The 13,123-nt window shown below is 38.9% G+C and overlaps 1 protein-coding gene across 18 annotated transcripts in view; it reads left to right on the top strand.

Annotated features, from left to right (window-relative positions):
* The window catches only part of ANKS1B (ankyrin repeat and sterile alpha motif domain containing 1B), a 1,079,650-nt gene that overhangs the window by 19,898 nt on the left and 1,046,629 nt on the right, over positions 1-13,123 (top strand). The window lies entirely within an intron of this gene.

Below are 13,123 nucleotides of genomic sequence, written 5' to 3'. Positions count from 1 at the left end.
TCCCCAGTTGCATGTGGCTGAAGTCCCACGTACACTTAATTTTTTAAAATTTAATTTAATTTATTTTTTTAAATTTACATCCAAGTTAGTTAGCATATAGTGCAACAGTGATTTCAGGAGTAGATTCCTTAATGCCGCTTACTGATTCAGCCCATCCCCCTTCCCAAAACCCCTCCAGTAACCCTCTGTTTGTTCTCCATATTTAAGAGTCTCTTCTGTTTTGTCCCCCTCCCGGTTTTTATATTACTTTTGCTTTCCTTCCCTTATGTTCATCTGTTTTGTATCTTAAAGTCTTCATATGAGTGAAGTCTTATGGTATTTATCTTTCTCTGACTAATTTCGCTTAGCATAAATACCCTCCAGTTCCATCCACATAGTTGAAAATGCAAGATTTCATTCTTTTTGATTGCTGAGTAATACTCCATTGTATATATATACCACATCTTTATCCATTCATCCAGCGATGGACATTTGGGCTCTTTCCATACTTTGGCTATTGTTGACAGTGCTGCCATAAACATTAGGGTGCATGTGTCCCTTGGCAACAGCATATCTGTATCCCTTGGATAAACACCTAGTAGTGCAATTGCTGGGTCATAGGGTAGTTATATTTTTAATTTTTTAGAAACCTCCATGCTGTTTTCCAGAGTGGCTGCACCAGCTTGCATTCCCACTAGCTGGCAGTGCAAAAGCGTTCCTCTTTCTCCATATCCTCTCCAACAACTGTTGTTGCCTGAGTTGTTAATGTTAGCCATTCTGACAGGTGTGAGATAGTATCTCATTGTGGTTTTGATTTGTATTTCCCTGATGATGAGTGATGTTGAGCATTTTTTCATGTGTCAGTTGGCCATCTGGATGTCTTCTTTGGAAAACTGTTCATGTCTTTTGCCCATTTCTTCACTGGATTACTTGTTTTTTTGGGTGTTGAGTTTGAGAAGTTCTTTATAGATTTTGGGTACTGACATTTTATCTGATATGTCATTTGCAATTATCTTCTCCCATTCTGTCAGTTGCCTTTTAGTTTTTCTGATTGTTTCCTTCGCTGTGCATAAGCTTTTTATTTTGATGAGGTCCCAATAGTTCATTTTTGCTTTTGTTTCCCATGCCTCTGGAGACGTGTTGAGTAAGAAGTTGCTCTGGCCAAGGTCAAAGAGGTTGTTGCCTGCTTTCTCCTCGAGAATTTAGATGGGTTCCTGTCTTACATTTAGGTCTTTCATCCATTTTGAGTTTATTTTTGTGTCTGGTGTAAGAAAGTGGTCCAGGTTCATTTTTCTGCATGTCACTGTCCAGTTTTCCCAGCACCACTTGCTGAAGAGAGTGTCTTTATTCCATTGGATATTCTTTCCCGCTTTGTCAAAGATTAGTTGACCATATGTTTGTGGGTCCATTTCTGGATTCTGTATTCTGTTCCATTGATCTGTCTGTTTGTCTGCCAGTATCATACTGTCTTGATGATTACAGCTTTGTAGTACAACTTGAAGTCCAGGATTGTGATGCCTCCTGCTTTGGTTTTCTTTGTCAAGATTTCTTTGGCTATTCTGGGTCTTTTCTTTTTCCATACAAATTTTAGGATTGTTTTGTTCTAGCTCTGTGAGGAATGCTGGTGTTATTTTTATAGGTATTGCATTGAATGTGTAGATTGCTTTGGGTAGTATTGACATTTTAACAATATTTGTTCTTCCTATGCAGGAACATGGGATCTCTTTCCATTTTTTTGTGTCTTCTTCAATTTCTTTCATAAGCTTTCTGTAGTTATCAGTGTATAGATTTCTCACCTCTTTGGTTAGGTTTATTCCTAGGTATTTTATGTTTTTTGGTACAACTGTAAATGGCATTGATTCCTTGATTTCTCTTTCTGTTCCTTCATTGTTGGTGTATAGGATTGCACCCGATTTCTGTGCATTGATTTTACATCCTGAGACTGCTGAATTTATGGATCAGTTCTAGCAGTTTTTTTGTGGGATCTTTTGGGTTTTCCATATAGAGTATCATGTCATCTGCAAAGAGTGCAAGTTTGACCTCCTCCTGGCCAATTTGGATGCCTTTTGTTTCTTTGTGTTGTCCGATTGCAGAGGCTAAGACTTCCAATACTATGTTGAATAACAGTGGCAAGAGTGGACATCCCTGTCTTGTCCCTGACCTTAGGGGGAAAGCTCTCAGTTTTTCCCCATTGAGGATGATATTAGTGTGGGGTCTTTCATATATGGCTTTTATGATCTCGAGGTATGATCCTTCTATTCCTACTTTCTTGAGGGTTTTTATCAAGGTAGGATGCATATTTTGTCAAATGCTTTCTCTGCATCTATTGAGAGGATCATATGGTTTTTGTCCTTTCTTTTATTGATACAATGAGTCACATTGATTGTTTTGCAGATATTGAGCCAGCCCTGCGTCCCAGGTGTAAACCCCACTTGGTCGTGGTGAATAATTTTTTTAATGTATTGCTGGAGCCGGTTGGCTAATACCTTGTTGAGGATTTTTGCATCCATGTTCATCAGGGAAATTGGTCTATATTTCTCCTTTTTAGTGGGGGTCTTTGTCTGGTTTTGGAATCAAGGTAATGCTGGCTTCATAGAAAGAGTTTGGAAGTTTTCCTTTCATTTCTATTTTTTGGAACTGCTTCAAGAGAATAGGTGTTACCTCTTCTTTAAATGTTTGGTAGAATTCCCCTGGATAGCCATCTGGTTCTGGACTCTTGTTTTATGGGAGGTTTTTGATTACTAATTTGATTTCTTTACTGGTTATGGGTCTGTTCAAATTTTCTGTTTCTTCCTGTTTCCGTTTTGGTAGTTTATATGTTTCTAGGAATTTGTCGATTTCTTCCATATTGCCCATTTTATTGGCATATAATTGCTCATAATATTCTCTCATTATTGTTTTTATTTCTGCTGTGTTGGTTGTGATCTCTCCTCCTTCATTCTTGATTTTGTTTATGTGGGTCCTTCCCTTTTTCTTTTTGATCAAACTGGCTAGTAGTTTATCAATTTTGTTAATTCTTCCCAAGAACCAGCTTCTGGTTTCATTGATCTACTATTTTTATGGTTTCGATAGCATTGGTTTCTGCTCTAATCTTTATTATTTGCTGTCTTCTGCTGTTTCTGGGTTTATTTGCTGTTCTCCTTCCAGCTCTTTAAGGTGTAAGGTTAGGTTGTGTGTCTGAGACCTTTCTTTCTTCTCTAGGAAGGCCTGGATTGCTATATACTTCCCTGTTATGACTACTTTTGCTGCATCCCAGAGGTTTTGGACTGTGGTGTTATCATTTTCATTGACTTCCATGTACTTTTTAATTTCTTCTTTAACTTCTTGGTTACCCCATTCATTCTTCAGTAGGATGTTATTTAGGTCCAAGTGTTTGTTATGTTTCCAAGTTTTTTCTTGTGGTTGATTTTGAGTTTCACAGTGGTGTGGTCTAAAAAGATGCACAGTGTGATCTCGATCTTTTTGTACTTACATAGGGCTGATTTGTGTCCCATTATGTGGTCTATTCTGGAGAATGTTTCATGTGCACTGGAGAAGAATGTATATTCTGCTGCTTTAGGATGAAATGTTCTGAATATATCTATGAAGTCCATCTGGTCCAGTGTGTCATTCAAAGCCATTGTTTCCTTGTTGATTTTCTGTTTAGATGTCTGTCCATTGTTGTAGTTGGGGTGTTGGTATTATGGTGTTATTATCAGTGACTTTGTTTATGTTTGTGATTAATTGATTTATATATTTGGGTGCCTTCACATTTGGAGCACAAATGTTTACAATTTTTAGTTCTTGGTGGATAGACCCCTTAATTATGATATAATGCCCTTCTTCATCTCTTGTTACAGTCTTTATTTTAAAATCTATATTGTCTGATAATAAGTATGGCTACTCCAGCTTTCTTTTGTCGACCATTAGCATGATAGATGGCTCTCCATCCCCTTATTTTCAATCTGAAGGTGTCTTTAGGTCTAAAGTGGGTCTCTTGTAAACAGCATATAGGTGGATCTTGTTTTCTTACCCATTCTGTTACCCTATGTCTTTTAATTGGAGCATTGAGTGCATTGACGTTTAGAGTGAGTACAGAAAGAAATGAATTTATTGCTATTATGATGCTTGTAGAGTATCTTGGAGTTTCTGGTGGTGTTCTCTGATCCTTTCTAATCTTTGTTGCTTTTGATATATGTATACATATATCTCAAATATATATATCTCAAATATATATATATGCCTCAAATATATATATCTCAAATATATATATCTCAAATATATATATCTCAAAAGCATATATATATATATATATATATATATATGTATATTTCATCTTTTCTCTTTTCAACCCTTCTACCCCTTTTGCTTTTTCTTCATCTTCTGGAACCCCTATGATTCTGATGTTATTCCTTTTTAATGAGTCACTGATTTCTGTAATTCTCAAATCGTGCTCTTTTGCCTTAGCGCCTCTCTTTTTTTCTGCTTCATTATCCTCCATAAGTTTGTCCTCTATATTGCTAATTTTCTGCTCTGCCTCACCCATACTTGCTGCCATGGCTTCCATTTGAGATTGCAGCTCTGTTAGCATTTTTTTTTCATCCTGACTAGCTTTTACTTCTTTTATAAACTCCGCAGAGAGGAATTCTAATCTATTTTCAATCCCAGCTAGTATTCTTAATATTGTGATTCTAAATCTGGTCAGACATCTTGCTTATATCTGTGTTGATTAAGTCCTTAGCTGTCATTTCTTCTTGCTCTTTCTTTTGGGGTGAATTCTTTCATTTCATCATTTTGAAGGAAGAAAGGGAATCAATAAAGTAAAAAAATTAAAATTAAAAAATTAAAAATAATACACACACACAAAAGAATCAAATTAATGATGTTAGATCCTAGGTGTGTTCTGGTGTTGTTGAAAGGAGCTTGATAGATTAGAGTATAAAGGGAAAGAAAAAAAAAGGAAAACGTTTGAAAATTTGAAAAAAGGATTACAATGAAAAAGAATAAAATGAACTGATGGAAGTAAAATAGATTTTGAAAAACTTACAAAAAAATAAAAAATATAGTAGGAAAAAATTAAAAATATTTTTAATAAAAATGGAAAATAAAAATAAATTTTTTCTCTTTCTATATTCAAGAAAAAGAAATGAAATGAAAAAGAGAAAAAAAAACCCAGAGAATTGAATAGATGGACCAGCAAACAGACTGAAATAGATTGAAATTACATTGTTTTCCCCTAGATGTCAAACAGTGAAGCAATTTATAGTCCGTAAACTAATCAGGTGGAAAGACTTGTGGTGTTCCTGAAGAGGGAGCCCACTTGGGCAGGGCTTAGTGTAATGGCTCCATTCCCCACTAGATGACTCTACTTAGCTTACTGGGGTGGATTGTTGTGGCGCTTGTAGGTGTGTATGCACATGCATGGGAGGGGTGAACATGGCGTCACCCAGCTACCCAGTGTCTAGTATCAGAACTCTGTTCTCCCCAATCAGCAATCTCGCACCTGTCCTTTGTCTCCGGTTTCTGTCCACTCCGTGCTTTTATACTGTCCATGACCAAGCTGTCAGGTTGCCAGGCGTCCCCTCCCTCCTGAGTTTTATCTCAGGTGTGGCTGTGTTTCCCAACCCCTTACCCCTGAGGGACTGCAGCTTTGCCCCGCTCAGACCTTCTGGGGGAGGTCTCACTGAGAAATGGCTGGGTGTGGCCACACCCAGGAACACTCGCGGAACTGTGCTGCTGCTGACGCTCAGAGACTGCGGCTGGGTGCCATCCCACCCAGAAAACGTTCACCCGATCGTTTAGCAGCAGCGATTCAGGGATTGTAGAAAATCTCGACACACATCGGGTACAAGGTTTCACCTTTAGTGACCTTGTTTGAGCACCAGCAGATGTGGTGGTTCTCCGGAATCTGCTGGCACCTTTGCATGTAGGGGGGCTGCACAGCCTCTACCAAATGACCTCCCAGCAGGGGAACTGCCTCTCCCTGTGTGGCCCAAGGACTGCCGACCTCACTCTGCTCCTGGGAATTTGCCCTTCCCACCAGAGTACTGCCAGGTATTGAGCTGTGGAGTTTCAGACTCTGCGCTCCCCCTGTTTATAGAGTCTTAGTGGAATTTAAACACTCTTCTTTTTCCTTTCTCCCTTTTTAGTTCAGTCCTGCAGCTGTTTCCATTTTTCCACTTTCTCTCCAGCTGCTTTGGAGGGGAGGTGGTCTTCCTGTACTCCCCCCCCCCCCCCAAGCCCGACTCTGTCCTCTCTCTGCAAGCAAAAACAGCTCCCCACCCTCTGGGGCTTCTCTCTCTTCCAGTTCACCTCTTGGTGTCATGTACCTGCTGAGTTCTGTGGTTCAGGTTGTGCAGATTGTTGTGTTAATCCTCAAATCAGTTTTCTAGGTGTGCAGGATGGTTTAGTGTTAATCTGGCTATATTTCATGGATGTGAGACGCAAAAAAAACTTCCATGCTGTTCTGCCATCTTGGCTCCTCCATCCCATGTACACTTTAGATTTAAAAGTGGTTAAATATCTTGCTGAAGGTCATGTAGACAGCACCTGATGGAGCTCAGGTTCAAACCCACTTCTCTATGACTCCATCTCATGAGGAATGGAGATAATCTCCTTTGTACCTTCAGATATCTCAGTACAGCTGCAGTTTGAATCAGTCATCATAATGAATAACAAGGTATTATACACAGGCAAAATCAGTTCTAGCAGGTGGATCCTTTGTGCTGGCTGAATTGGTAACTGGAATTTTTATGCTTTTGGAGGGAGAGGGAATATAATATAGTTATGATGTCTTTCCTTGGGAGCTTTTCCTATTGCTCTAAAATTGAGAGAATACATCAATCAAACATGACAAACTTTAATAACCTATAAGGCACAGACATTGACCAATTTGATGGATGCTTACTATAAGCATCTGGAGAGGCTGTATGGTGCCTTCTAGCCCAGTATCAGTCTGGTGTACTAGATTTGTTTAGAAGATCCATTATCTGTAAGGCTAAGAAACAAAGATTTTTATTGTGTTACAGAATTATTCTAGTACCAGATTAATTTGTTATATGTGCTAAACCAATTAGCATTTGTAGTGAGAATGACATTTAAAGAAAATGAAAGGAGATGTTGTGGAATAATGAAAGTCTCATTTACATGATATACCTATTACCTTGCTAGAGACCCAAAAAAGTTTTACTAGTTTGGTATTTGGTTTCTCATTTATCCATCTGTTTGTTCATTTGCTCATTTATTCATTCTGTATACTTTTATTTTAAGACTATTATTTCTGTCAATTCTGAGAAAGGATTTTTCTTTCTTTTTTAAAAAAAATTTTTTTTAACGTTTATTTATTTTTGAGACAGAGAGAGACAGAGCATGAACGGGGTGGGGGGGCGGTCAGAGAGAGAGGGAGACACAGAATCTGAAACAGGCTCCAGGCTCTGAGCTGTCAGCACAGAGCCCGATGCAGGGCTTGAACTCATGAACCGGAGATCATGACCTGAGCTGAAGTTGGACGCTTAACCAACTGAGCCACCCAGGCGCCCCAGGATATTTTGTTTTAAGCTATAGAATAGGGATAATCTTACCATCATCAGTCTATGCATGAATTGGTTATTTGTTTACATATATGACTTACATAGTAAGCTGTAAACTATTTAAGGGTGGGGACCGTGTGTGTGTGTGTGTGTGTATGTGTGTGTGTGTGTGTTTAATCCCTCTGCCCTCCAGTGCCTAACAGAGTACTTCAATACATATTTTGGTGACTGAATTAAAGAACTCAGAATTCAGTCAGTCTAAATGTATGTTCTTTGCAACTCAACCCTGGAGGTTATGGGTTTCATGTATTCCTTTAGTGACCATGTAATGAGCTCTTAAAACCTGTAAGTGGCTGTTTTAGAGTTAGGCAACAGCCCCTAAGGTGACTACAGAAAGAAGAGATTAAATGCCGGGACCCCACAGTTAGATAGGAGATGGCCTTTTAAAGACTGCTCTGATGTGCAGTGTTAAACCATGTTGTCACCTTGAGGTATAGGGAGCAATAGATGGTTAAAATTGGTGAGGTTGGTTTGGGGACCAGGCTCTGTAGAGATCCAAGTCCAGAAAACAAAGGATTAAAGTTTCCCCATTTTCCATTATGAGGAGCAAGTCAGGGAGTTTTGTAACCTGATGTAATCAACAGTATCTTAGGTGTCTTAGGTGGATGTCAGGAGGGAGCTGAGGATCTGAGGACCAGTATATCATAGCATTGCTGGGAAAAAGGCAAAGTGTTTTTTTTTTTTAATGTTTTATTTATTTTTGAGACAGGGAGAGACAGAGCATGAACAGGGGAGGGTCAGAGAGAGGGAGACACAGAATCTGAAACAGGCTCCAGGCTCTGAGCTGTCAGCACAGAGCCCAACGCGGGGCTCGAACTCATGGACCGCGAGATCATGACCTGAGCCGAAGTCGGCCGCTTAACCGACTGAGCCACCCAGGTGCCTCAAAAAGGCAAAGTCTTAATGGTCTAGACTGACACAGGGCCTGGGAACATAGTAGGTCAGAGAGCAGAAAAGAGAGCGAGTTTGACACTAAGGCAGGTTTTTACTTGATTGTTCAGCTCTTTGTAGGTCTTGGAATATGAGGGAAGTAGCTTTTGAGCCGAATTTCTCAGTCTTCACTTTGTTGACATTTTGGGCCTTGTAATTCTTTGTTGGGGGTGGGATAGGGCTGTCCTTTGCATTGTGGGATTGCTGCATCCTTGGTCTATACCCACTAGATGCCAAAAAAAAAAAAAAGAAAAGAAAATGTCTTTAGGCATTACTAAGTATCCCCAGGGAAGCAAAAATCACCTTTGGTTGATAACCAGTGTTTTAGAAGAGTATGAATCAAGTGGCCACTGTTGACTAAAGAAAGGGTGAGGGAAATAGTGATTATAAGTGACTCTGTAAATGTTACATCTTTTTGTATGAATTCCAGAAGGAGTGAGGACCAAAAGTAATCTAATCATTACACAGGCTGGAAGAATGAAATAAATACCAAGAAGAAAAGTCCTTTGCATTTGCAAATGCATGGAAATATGTACTATTTTATTTATTTTGATAGTGAGCCCGAGCTGGGGAGAGGGGCAGAGGGAGAGATAAAATCTAAAGCAGACTCCATGCTCATTGGGAAGCCCAACATGGGGCTCCATCCCCACAACCCTGCAATCACAACCTGAGTGGAAATCAGGAGTCGGGCTTTCAGCTAACTGAGCCACCCAGTTGCCCTGGAATTTATTTTATTTTGTTTTATTTTGTTTTTTTTTGCCACCCAAATGCCCTGGAATTTATTTTATTTTATTTTATTTTATTTTATTTTATTTTATTTTATTTTATTTTATTTTATGTTAGCATATGTGCTGCCAAAGTGAGTACTGTTTTTTTTATTTCATTTCATTTCATATTTTAAAGTTTATTTATTTATTTTGAGAGAGAGCAAGCATGTGTTTGCAGGAGGGAGGGGAGCTGAGAGAGAAGGACAGAGAGAATCCCAAGTGGGCTCTGTGCTCACGAACTGTGAGACCACCACCTGAGCCGAGATCAAGAGCAGGGCGCTTAGCCAACTGAGTCATCTAGGTGCCCTACCCCTGAACTATTTTAGATTGTAGTGGAGAAAAAACATTTGGAGAAAGGGGATTGGAGTTGTTATAGTTAGCCATAGTTTGGGAAGAAATTTTAAAGTCAGGTAGAAGGTTTAATTAGGTTGGAATTAGAGTTTGATTAGTCTGAAATTGGCCAGGAGTAAGTTGTTAAAAAAGCTCCTGGATTGAATTTATTTTTATTATCTTTCAATTTCCTATTTATTTCATTTTTTGAAAGTGAAATAGGAAAGGAAACCCATTAGCAATCCTTATCAAAATAATACCAGAATTCTTCACAAAGCTAGAGCAAAACAATCCTAAAATTTGTATGGAATCAGAAAAGACCCAGAATAGCCAAGCAATCCTGCATAAGAAAACCTGAGCTGGATGCATCACAATTCTAAACTTCAAGCTGTATTACAAAACTGTAATCATCAAGACAGTATGGTACTGGCACAAGAACAGACATACAAATCAAGGGAACAGAATAGAGAAGCCAGAAATGGACCCACAAACGTATGGACAACTAATCTTTGACAAAGCAGGAGAGAATAGCCAATGGAAAAAAGTCTCTTCAGCAAATGGTGTTGGGAAAACTGCACAGTGACATGTAGAAGAATGAACCTGGACCACTTTCTTACACCAGACACAAAAATAAACTCAAAATGGATGAAAGACCTAAATGTAAGACAGGAAGCCATCAAAAGAGGAGGAGAAAACAGGCAACAACCTCTTTGACCTTGGCCAGAGCAACTTCTTACTGGACATGTCTCCAGAGGTAAGAGAAACAAAAGCAAAAATGAACTATTGGGACCTCATCAAAATATAAAAAGTTCTGCACAGAGAAGGAAATAATCAAAAAAAACTGAAAGGCAACTGACAGAATGGGAGAAGATATTTGCAAATGACATATCGGATAAAGGGTTAGTATCCAAAATCTATAAAGAACTTATCAAACTCAACACCCAAAAAACAAATAATCCAGTGAAGAAATGGGCAAAAGACATGAACAGACAGTTTTCCAAAATCTATAAAGAACTTATCAAACTCAACACCCACAAAACAAATAATCCAGTGAAGAAATGGGCAAAAGACATGAACAGACAGTTTTCCAAAGAAGACATCCAAATGGTCAACTGACACATGAAAAAATGCTCAACATCACTCATCATCAGGGAAATACAAATCAAAACCACAATGAGATACCATCTCACACCTGTCAGAATGGCTAACATTAACAACTCAGGCAACAACAGATGTTGGTGAAGTATGGAGAAAGAGGAATGCTTTTGCACTGCTATCTAGTGGGAATGCAAATTGGTGCAGCCACTCTGGAAAACAGTATGGAGGTTTCTAAAAAATTAAAAATATAACTACCCTATGACCCAGCAATTGCACTACTAGGTATTTATCCAGAGAATACAGGAGCGTTGACTCAAAGGGGCACATGCACCCCAGTGTTTGTAGCAGCACTATTGAAAGTAGCCAAAATGTGGAAAGAGCCCAAATGTCCATTGACAGATGAGTCGATAAAGAAGATGTGGTGTGTGTATATATGTGTATGTACGTATACATTTATGTGTATATATGCACATATATACATACACACCCACAATGGAATATAACTCAGTGATCAAAAAGAATGAAATCTTGTTATTTGCAACAATGTGGATGGAAGAATATATTATGCTAAGCGAAATGTCAAAGACAAATATCTGATTTTACTCATATGTGGAATTTAAGATACAAAACAGATGAACATAAGGGAAAGGAAGTAAAAATAATATAAAAACAGAGCGGGGAGACAAATCATAAGAGACTCTTAAATACAGAGAACAAACTGAGGGTTGCTGGTAGGGTGTTGGGTGGGGAGAAGTGCTAAAGGAGTGAGGGACATTAAGGAGGACACTTGTTGGGATGAACACTGCGTGTTATAGGTAAGTGATGAATCACTAAATTCTATTCCTGTAATCATTATTACACTGTATTTTATCTAACTTGGATTTATTTATTTATTTATTTTTTTAAATTTTTTTTTTCAACGTTTTTTTATTTATTTTTGGGACAGAGAGAGAGACAGAGCATGAACGGGGGAGGGGCAGAGAGAGAGGGAGACACAGAATCGGAAACAGGCTCCAGGCTCTGAGCGTCAGCCCAGAGCCTGACGCGGGGCTCGAACTCACGGACCGCGAGATCGTGACCTGGCTGAAGTCGGACGCTTAACCGACTGCGCCACCCAGGCGCCCCTATCTAACTTGGATTTAAATTTAAAATAATAAAAATAAAGGAAATCCTTTAATTAATGAAAATCCATGCTTTGTTAATTTTTGGTATTTTGTCCTAATCACCTGGCATTACCTTCCTCACATCTGCTGAGCAACTCTCCAGTATTGTAGCCATTATGGGGATATTTTGCTGTCTCTAAAAGACTACTTTTTTTACATTTGAGTCCTCACAAATTCATGGTGAAGTTATCTGGACTATCTCTGCTTTTGCTGTTGCATCAATCAATTATCAGTCCCTCTGTAAATTTCTTATTACATTTACGAGAGCAGCTGTTCCAGACCTTTTTCACTTTCCATTCTTGCTCAAGTCACTCTCAGCAGGTAGCGTTGTTTTTTATTTAACTGAAATTGAGGAAATTCAGGCATGAGCTTTTTAGAATTTTCCCCTCTACATTTCTCTACCTCTATTTTTATTCTTTCTCTTTGCCTCCATTTCTGCACCATAGTAAGAAATGTTCCTCCCCCTCCTTTTTTGTTTTTAAAGTTTTTATTCATTTTGAGGGACAGGGGCCTGGGGAAGGACAGAGAAAGAGGGAGAGAGAATCTCAAGCAGGCTCTGCACTGTCATTGGGGAGCCCAGTGTGGGATGTGAGCCCATGAACTGTGAGATGATGATCTGAGCTGAAATCAAGAGTCAGACACTTAACCACCTGAGCCACCCAGATACTCCAGTGCTCCTTTTTGCTCAGACCGATCTCTGCATCTGTGCTTCTGATGACATATCCTTCCTTTCTTTTCCAAGCCTTTGTTAATTATCCTTCAATTTTCCCCTTGATTTGAATTTTTATTCTCTTGTTTTATCTTTTGTTAAAGAGAAATAAAATCATTCCATGAGACTTGTTAAAGAACAATAAGGCAGACTTTATTCAGGACCACAGCTATAGGTGTAGGGACCACTGCAAAGGGGTTCTGTAGTTGGAAAAAGAGATTGGACTCAACTCTAAATAGAACAAGGAAAAGTAGGAATTTATAGCCGAGGACTAGGATGGGGGTCAGTGAATGTAAAATTACTGAGAGGAAACTCAGGGGCAAGGGGAATATGATCTAACAGAAATCTTGATTATGGCAGGTCAGGGTGATCAGACATTACCTGAGAGATGGTGGAGCGTGAGGAACCCAATCAGATATTGAGGGTGATCAGATAGTAAGGATAAAGAATTCTGACTAAACTGAATTAGCAGGATTCTTCCTAAAATTGGATAATGAAGAGATGAACGTGGAAGCACAAAAGTTAGGGCCTAGTTGAGAAAATGTTCAGAAGAGTCTGAGTAGAGTTTGGTCATGGAGA

This window comes from Leopardus geoffroyi, chromosome B4 (assembly GCF_018350155.1).
Source record: "Leopardus geoffroyi isolate Oge1 chromosome B4, O.geoffroyi_Oge1_pat1.0, whole genome shotgun sequence".
In the NCBI taxonomy this organism is placed as follows: domain Eukaryota; kingdom Metazoa; phylum Chordata; class Mammalia; order Carnivora; family Felidae; genus Leopardus; species Leopardus geoffroyi.
The sequence above is the reverse complement of the archived record's forward strand: the minus strand, read 5'-3'. Positions and strand labels throughout refer to the sequence as shown.